Genomic DNA, 9,258 nt, shown 5'->3' with positions numbered 1-9,258 from the left:
TCCACCCCTGCCATCGCCCCTAGCCCCGTCGCCCGCAACGCCTCCTCACCTTCTACCGCCGCCGCGGGTGAGTCCTACTTAGTGTAGTGTAATAGTAGTATAGAAAAATATCGAATTTTGTGTATACGAGTAGTGTAAAATTTTAGTGTAGTTGTAGACTATGATTTTAGATAGTGTAATTTTATTAAATTTCTAGTAGTGTACTTGTGGTGAAATAATGTAGTGTAGTTGTAGACTATGATTTTAGATAGTGTAATTTTATTAAATTTCTAGTAGTGTACTTGTGGTGAAATAATGTAGTGTAGTTGTAGATTATGATTTTAGATACTGTAATTTTATTAAATTTCTAGTAGTGTACTTGTGGTGAAATAATGTAGTGTAGTTGTAGACTATGATTTTAGATAGTGTAATTTTATTAAATTTCTAATAGTCTATTTGTGGTGAAATAATGCAACGTAGTTGTAGACTATTGCATTTCTTGTTAATATGCCCATTTTTACTAACTTGTTTAGTTATATATATGCATCATCACAGTTGGCCCCGAAGTTTCGTGGTGTGTGACAGAAGGGAAATAAGTACTATGCCACCATTAGGAAGGACAATGTCTTCCATGAACTTGGTCACTAGGACACCCCGGAGTTAGTGGCGCACGCTTATGATGCCATGGCAGTAGAGTTCTTTCAGGAAGGGGCGGATATGAACTTCGCCGAGTGTCATGAGTTCGCGATGTTCATCGCGCCTGAGGACATGAGGATATGCACTAGGGTTGAGGAGAAGGAGAGCAAAGAGGCCGAGATGCAGTTCTTTGACCCATTGGTGAGCAAGCTTGCGAGAGATGACAAACTCGTGTAGGCCAACAAGATGATGTTACTTCAGTATGTAGCCAGGAAGAGCGCAGAGGAGGATCCAATAGACTGAGATGCTGATGTGACCCCATGTGCCTTCGCGAATGATACTGTTAATACAACAAATCATCAAGGAATAAAGGAGAGATGTGTCGTGCCCGCACCGCGTCAGAAAAGTAAAGAGCATGTTGTTGTTTATAGAACTCACCAGGTAGTTCAGGTGAGCAAGTTTTATCATGGTAATGAGATGGTGATAAATAAATTCAATGGAGAAACTTCAACCCAAATTGCACCAACAGATGACGTTGAGCCAAAGTTAGAACACCGTGTTGATACTGAAGGAAATATGCCCTAGAGGCAATAATAAAGTTATTATTTATTTCCTTATTTCACGATAAATGTTTATTATTCATGCTAGAATTGTATTAACCGGAAACATAATACATGTGTGAATACATAGATAAACATAGTGTCACTAGTATGCCTCTACTTGACTAGCTCGTGAATCAAAGATGGTTAAGTTTCCTAGCCATGGACAAAAGAGTTGTCATTTGATTAACAGGATCACATCATTAGGAGAATGATGTGATTGACTTGACCCATTCCGTTAGCTTAGCACACGATCGTTTAGTATGTTGCTACTGCTTTCTTCATGACTTATACATGTTCCTGTGACTATGAGATTATGCAACTCTCGTTTACCAGAGGAACACTTTGTGTGCTACCAAACGTCACAACATAACTGGGTGATTATAAAGGTGCTCTACAGGTGTCTTCGAAGGTACATGTTGGGTTGGCGTATTTCAAGATTAGGTTTTGTCACTTCGATTGTCGGAGAGGTATCTCTGGGCCCTCTCGGTAATACACATCACTTAAAGCCTTGCAAGCATTACAACTAATGAGTTAGTTGTGGGATGATGTATTACAGAACGAGTAAAGAGACTTGCCGGTAACGAGATTGAACTAGGTATTGGATACCGACGATCGAATCTCGGGCAAGTAACATACCGATGACAAAGGGAACAACGTATGTTGTTATGCGGTTTGACCGATAAAGATCTTCGTAGAATATGTAGGAGCCAATATGAACATCCAGGTTCCACTATTGGTTATTGACCGGAAACAGTTCTAGGTCATGTCTACATAGTTCTCGAACCTGTAGGGTCCGCACGCTTAAGGTTTCGATGACAGTTATATTATGAGTTTATGAGTTTTGATGTACCGAAGGAGTTCGGAGTCCCGGATGAGATCGGGGACATGACGAGGAGTCTCAAAATGGTCGAGACGTAAAGATCGATATATTGGACGACTATATTCGGAGTTCGAAAAGGTTCCGAGTGATTCGGATATTTTTCGGAGTACCGGAGAGTTACATGAATTTGCCGGGGAGTATATGGGCCTTATTGGGCCATACGGGAATAGAGGAGAGAGGCCGAAAGGAAGGAGGCGCGCAGCCCCCCTCTGGTCCGAATTGGACAAGGGGTGCGGCCCCCTTTTCCTTCCTCCTCTCCCCCTCTTTCCCCCTTGTCCTACTCCAACAAGGAAGGAGGGAGTCCTACTCCCGGTGGGAGTAGGACTCCCCTTGGCGCGCCCCTCCTAGGCCGGCCGCCCCCTCCCCCCTTGCTCCTTTATATACGGGGGCAGGGGGCACCTCTAGAGACACACAAGTTGATCTACGGATCGTTCCTTAGCCGTGTGCGGTGCCCCCCTCCACCATATTCCACCTCGGTCATATCGTCGCGGAGTTTAGGCGAAGCCCTGCGCCGGTAGAACATCATCATCGTCACCACGCCGTCGTGCTGACGGAGCTCATCCCCGACGCTTTGCTGGATTGGAGCCCGGGGATCGTCATCGAGCTGAACGTGTGCTGAACTCGGAGGTGCCGTACGTTCGGTACTTGGATCGGTCGGATCGTGAAGACGTACGACTACATCAACCGCGTTGTCATAACGCTTCCGCTTACGGTCTACGAGGATACATGGACAACACTCTCCCCTCTCGTTGCTATACCATCACCATGATCTTGCGTGTGCGTAGGAAATTTTTTGAAATTACTACGTTCCCCAACAGATACGTGATGAGTAAACACGTACGTGTGTTGGTTATTCAAAGTCAAGTCAATGATACGTGATGGAGTACTAGTTAGTTTTGGATTCTTGAGATCAGCTTGCCGGATTTTTAAATTAGTTAATTCCTAATTAGTTGAGATAGGAGAAAGAAAGTCCTTTTGTTTTAGTCGGTTTGGAAACCAACTCCCGATAGAGTCAGGCCGAGCCCTCCTATCGTGTGCGTGCGTGCACCATATAAAAGGGAGGTTCTCCCTCATGGAAGGGTGGGTTTTATTTTCTTGTTAGTCACATACACGAACAAGTCAGGGTCTCTTCCCGTACGAGGTAATGTCAGTGGAGAAGTTGATTACTTTGTGTATTCAGGCTAGCAGATTGGAGGCATCTAGCTCTAATTTGTTGCTGATCTTTCTGAAGATCGTCCACGTACTTCCTCTTATTGGGTGTGCATGTTGTTTTCGTGGCGATTGCATCTATAAGATCGCGAGCGTCACGTGGTTCAGGTGATACTGTACCGTGAAATATTGGAAATTTATTCGTGTCGTCGATTTTTTGTCAATGGTTGCATCAAGTGGTATTCAGAGCAAGGTTGATTATGGTACACTTTTTTCTGCTATTTGATTCAATTGTTTGAAATATGGTGAACTCGCAGCATGAGAAATCTCATCATGAGGAGGGCGATGAACTTCCGGAGGATCTGGAGATAAGTGATGATTTGCGTATCCATCTAATGTCGATCAAGGGAGCCAACAAGAAGCTTGGGACAAGGGTTAAGGAATTATCTGCAAATATTGTAGGCGTCAAGGATAGGTTGAACGAGCGTTTGACTGCCAGCGACCGACAGCGCACTGATAGTCTACATGTGGTGACCGAGAGTCTTAATCGGCTCACTGCAGCAGTTCAGCGCCTTCATGCGAGAGATGTGGCACCCCGACAGTCCCGATCGCCACGACGACGGCATGACCGTGACAACAATGATGATGGTGATTTTACTGAGGTTTCCAATGCCCGTGGAGGCTTACCTCACCGACCACGGCATGATGTTGGGGCTCACCGCCATGCTGGGCGGCGCCGTGACTATGGCGGCAATGGTGCCCACGAGGATGATGGTTTGGGTCGAATTAAGATAACCATACCTGAATTCTCGGGACGTTGTGCTGACTCGGAGAAATATTTGGAGTGAGAGATGCGCGTAAATCAGATTTTTGATGGTCACAACTACTCCGAAGAGAAGAAGATTCGTGTTGCATCAATGGAATTTATAGAGTATGCTCTTATATGGTGGGATAATAGAAACCGTACTCACGAGCGACCAGCGACATGGGCTAACATGAAGCGGAGCGTTTTGTGCCTGCTTAATACACTCGCCAACTTCATAGTAGACTGCGTCGTCTAGTGCAAGGTACAAAATCAGTTGATGAGTACTATAAAGAGATGCAAGTTTTGATGATACGTACAGATGTGCGTGAGTCTGCGGAGGCGACCATGGTATGTTTCTTTGAGGGGTTAAAAGAAAAGATTCGTGACCGTGTTGATTTAATGCAATATAATGATATTCATGAGTTACTTCATCAAGCAGAGCGTGCTAAACCTTGGGTATTGGAGAAGCAAGTTTCAGAGACTCGTCCGACTTACAACAATGGGCGACGTGGTTCTTCTGCTATTGAGGGTGGGTTTAGTGCTAAACCGACTCCTTCTTATATGTCAGGAAGCATTGAACAGAGCAAATTGGCGGCTGCACCAAAGGAGGTTTCTCATGTTTCATCTAATGCATGTTCATCTCATCATCGTAATATTATTTGCCACAAGTGTGGAGGACGTGGGCACATGAAGCATGAATGTTCCAATCAACAAAGGGTTCTACTTGTTGATGCGGAATATATTTCAGAATCTGAAGATGAGACGCCTAAGTTAGAGCATGGAATTAAAAGAGGTCATGGTGATACCATTCTATGTTATCCTCAAGATGATCCTCATATGGAGAGTTTGCTAGCACATAAGGTCCAGCGAGATGACAAGACCATTGTTGAACAAGGACAACGGCGGAGTATTTTTCAAACTGCATGTACCATCAAGGGAGAAGTGTGCAAACTGATAAATTATGGCGGCAGTGCTAGCAACATGATTAGTAAGGATATGGTGGAATCTCTTTCCTTGCCAACGTGAGAGCATCCAAGACCATACTATATGAAGTGGATAAATGATGTTGGCAAAGTGAAGGTAACTCACAGGGTGAAGGTTCCTTTTTCTGTTGATGGTTATGTTGATAAAGTGGAATGCGATGTTATGCCACTACATGTTTGTCATCTTATTTTGGGGCGTCCATGGCAGCACGATGTTAACGCTCTTCATCATGGACAAACAAATAAGTTCACTTTTATGCATAAGGGTGAGTTTTATGTGATTCTTCCTAAGGATGCAAAGGATATAAAGTGCAGTGTCGAAGTGTTCAAGAAAAGATCTGCAAGGTATAGATCAAAACCGAGGACGGTTTCACTTCAAGGGAGGGAGGATGATGTGACCCCATGTGCCTTCGCGAATGATACTGTTAATACAACAAATCATCAAGGAATAAAGGAGAGATGTGTCATGCCCGCACGGCGTCAGAAAAGGAAAGAGCATGTTGTTGTTTATATAACTCACCAAGAAGTTCATGCGAGCAAGTTTTATCATGGTAACGAGATGGTGATAAATAAATTCAATGGAGAAACTTCAACCCAAATTGCACCAACAGATGAGGTTGAGCCAAAGTTAGAACACCGTGTTGATACGTGATGCGTAAACAGATACTCCCTCCGTTCGGAATTACTTGTCTCGAAAATGGATGTATCTAGAACTAAAATACATCTAGATACATCCATTTCTGCGACAAGTAATTCCGAACGGAGGGAGTACGTGTGTTGGTTATTCAAAGTCAAGTCAATGATACGTGATGGAGTACTAGTTAGTTTTGGATTCTTGTGATCAGCTTGCCGTATTTTTAAATTAGTTCATTCCTAATTAGTTGAGATAGGAGAAAGAAAGTCCTTTTGTTTAAGTCGGTTTGGAAACCAACTCCCGATAGAGTCAGGCCGAGCCCTCCTATCGTGTGCGTGCGTGCACCATATAAAAGGGAGGTTCTCCCTCATGGAAGGGTGGGTTTTATTTTCCTGTTAGTCACATACATGAACAAGTCGGGGTCTCTTCCCATACGAGATAATATCAGTTGAGAAGTTGATTACTTTGTGTATTCAGGCTAGAATATTGGAGGCATGTAGCTCTAATTTGTTGCTGATCTTTCTGAAGATCGTCCACGTACTTCCTCTTATTGGGTGTGCATGTTGTTTTCGTGGCGATTGCATCTATAAGATCACGAGCGTCACGTGGTTCAGGTGATACTGTACCATGAAAGATTGGGAAATTTATTCGTGCCGTTGATTTTCTGTCAACGGTCGCAAGCATGAGGAGGAGGGTCAGCAGGGGTGTCGTCGTAGGTCGACTAGGCACGACCACGAGGTCGGTCCCTTTGGCCACTAGCTTAGCGCGCGCTACCTATTTCATATGAACTGTTTAACTTTATGCATGTTTTATGTTTGAACTACGCATGGTTTGTAGAACTGTTTTATTACAAGTACGTATGTGTTAATAACTAGTGGACGGATAGCGCTGGCTCGTACTACCTGCTTATTATGTTGCATTATATTTATGTGCATCTTATGTATGCTTATTTTTTTCAACTTCATGCATGAAAGCAGTAAATGGATGCCCCATGTGAGACATGTGGTTCGGTGAGATGCCAAAGGGATAGGAAGTTCTTCATAGATCTTCCTCACTAGGACGGTATGTTTTAGTTGAACATGTTTTGATTGAGTTTCATGCATGACAAGACAATTGTGTAACTAGCTAGCTACTTCTTTCTTTCAATTTTGCTCAGGTCATCCCTTGCGGGGCAAGGCGTGACTTCTTAGAGAAGTTTAAAGTTCTAGTTGATGCCACCATCACATTCCAGTGCACCCTCATGAAGATGCTGACGACCCAAAAATTCAATTGTCTTGTCACCAATGACGCAAAACCGCACCTACTTTGGTTGCCCTAGTTGTAAAGCCCTTGCAGATGCTTACGGGATGGAAGCTGGGGAGAGAGCCACGTTCTACCTCGAGTACGATCATGACGAGATCATGGTCTACTACAAGCCTGCTGACAGCGATGATGGTGCACTTACTCCGGACTATGACCCTGTCCCCGCCCGCCGAAAAGTCGTAGTTAGCTAGTTGGCTTGCATGGAAGATATCATGTTATTATCACCTCTATTTATTTGAACTTGTACATTCATATGTGTGTTATTTTGCCTACTTTGTTGAACTATATCAATAAGTGCATTATGGAACCTAAATGATGTAATTGGGTCTATCTATAATTGATTTAGTGACTTTCTTAAAGTGGATTATGATGTCATTTTGGCTGAAATCATTGTTGTACAACTTTTATTTCATATTTAAAAATCAAAATACTGGCATTGAGAAATCATGGAATGTCACAACTGATAACTAATATTGCTGGCGTGGACAACGCGCCACGTCATTACCGTCCAAAATACTGATGGCGTAGGTTCCAACGCCAATGCTAATTTTTAACACTGGCGCCATATGGGTGGGGTCGGGTGTCCACGCCACCAAGGCTGTTTTTGGCACGTCGTAGCTGGGCTTTTCTCCACTAGTGATTTTCTTGTCATAGAGGATGCCAGAAGTTTGGTGCCACTTCATCCACCCAACTTTGACTGGATGGCTCACATCTTCATCGATATCATCTTGTTTTTCAGCATTGACCTCAAATATCGAGAGGTTTATCTTCACAACTCTAACTTTCTATTAACCCTTGTCTAACGATAGCACCACACATCCGCATTCAACATACACCATGTGATAAGGTTTATCCTTGAATATCCTTTGTGACCTCATCCATCACCAAAGCAAACAAATAAGGACTCAAAGTTGACCCTTGATGCAAACTTATTTTAATAGGAAAGTCATTTATGTTGCCATCACTTGTTTCATACGGGGCCTAAAATTCCTCTAGAACTCCTTTGTTCCAAACAGAGCTTTACGGTCACTATTGATGACGTGCCTTCCGTGATTTTTGTAGTATTTAGCGATTCATGTGTTGTACTTGTATTTTAGGGCTGCGATGTTTATTCAGTGGGAGGAGACCTTTTTGTCGACTACAAAGTCGCGTGTGGTGACTTCATTAATCTAAAAATGTTGTGTCGACTCAGTATCTTGGAAGTGCTCATAGGATAAGATGTGTGTGCGACCTTGTGTGCGTTCATAAGAATGCGTATATGCGAGAATCTGCATTTGTAATGTGTTATAAAAAAGGGTTGTATCCGGTTTTCCAAAAGTTCACTGGGGAAAATGGCATTTGCCAACATCATGCCATTTTTTAGAACGCATGCCATTTTTCTTAGAGGCACATGATAGTCTCTGTTAGAGCATCTTCAACACGCGCCGAACGCGCGACGCGCTAAATTCTGGTTTACGGCTCGCCCTTCGTCAGGTTTGGCGCGGCGCGCAGCGCTGGCTTCAGCGGCCGCGTTAAAATGCAGCGCGCGCGCGTAGCTCCAGCAGACGCGCTGAATGCAGCACGCACGCTCATGCTACAACATTTTTTTAATTAACTTTGCATAGATAAAATGATACATAGTTCTATCTTAGATAAAAACGATACATGGTTCATCATAGCATAGATAAAAAAGATACAAAGATATTTTACATAGTTCCAAAGCATAGATAGATAGAACTACGGTGCAACTAGATAGGAAAAAACTACGGTGCAACGAGACAAACTACGGTGACTCCCAGCCGTCATCATCATCACCATCATCATCCTCGGTGGTGTTGTCCGAGGTATCGAGCCACATGTCATCCCAACGCAGATCGTTGGGGAAAAGATCGACCGCCCGCCGTTCTCGATGATATCGCACTGCGATAAGGCCAGTGCCTTGCGCCGACGCCTGTCGGCACGCTCCACGCGGCGCCTTGTCGTCCTCTCTGCCCAGAACTCGTTCTCGGCGGTGACGTCCTTCGTGTGGCGACAGCGCCACTCCGCCATGGCTCGCTCGTCCTCCTCGGCGATGAGGAGGCGGCGCTGCTGCAGCACGTGGTCCACACGGTCCTGGTCGGTGATGAGACGAGGCGGAGGGGTGAGGCGTTGCGCCTGCTCGCGCATGAAGACGTCCCGAAAGTTCATCTGCGATCGGGGCCTCTCCAAGCGCCACGCCGCCGCCTTGTGCGCGGTCCGGAACGAGCCGATGCAGAGCCGGACGTCGCCGGACCGGATCTCGGCGGAGTACCAGCCCGAGGGGCGCTCGC

This window comes from Triticum dicoccoides, chromosome 1B (genome assembly GCF_002162155.2).
Source record: "Triticum dicoccoides isolate Atlit2015 ecotype Zavitan chromosome 1B, WEW_v2.0, whole genome shotgun sequence".
NCBI classification, from domain to species: domain Eukaryota; kingdom Viridiplantae; phylum Streptophyta; class Magnoliopsida; order Poales; family Poaceae; genus Triticum; species Triticum dicoccoides.
This window is presented reverse-complemented; position numbering follows the sequence as displayed.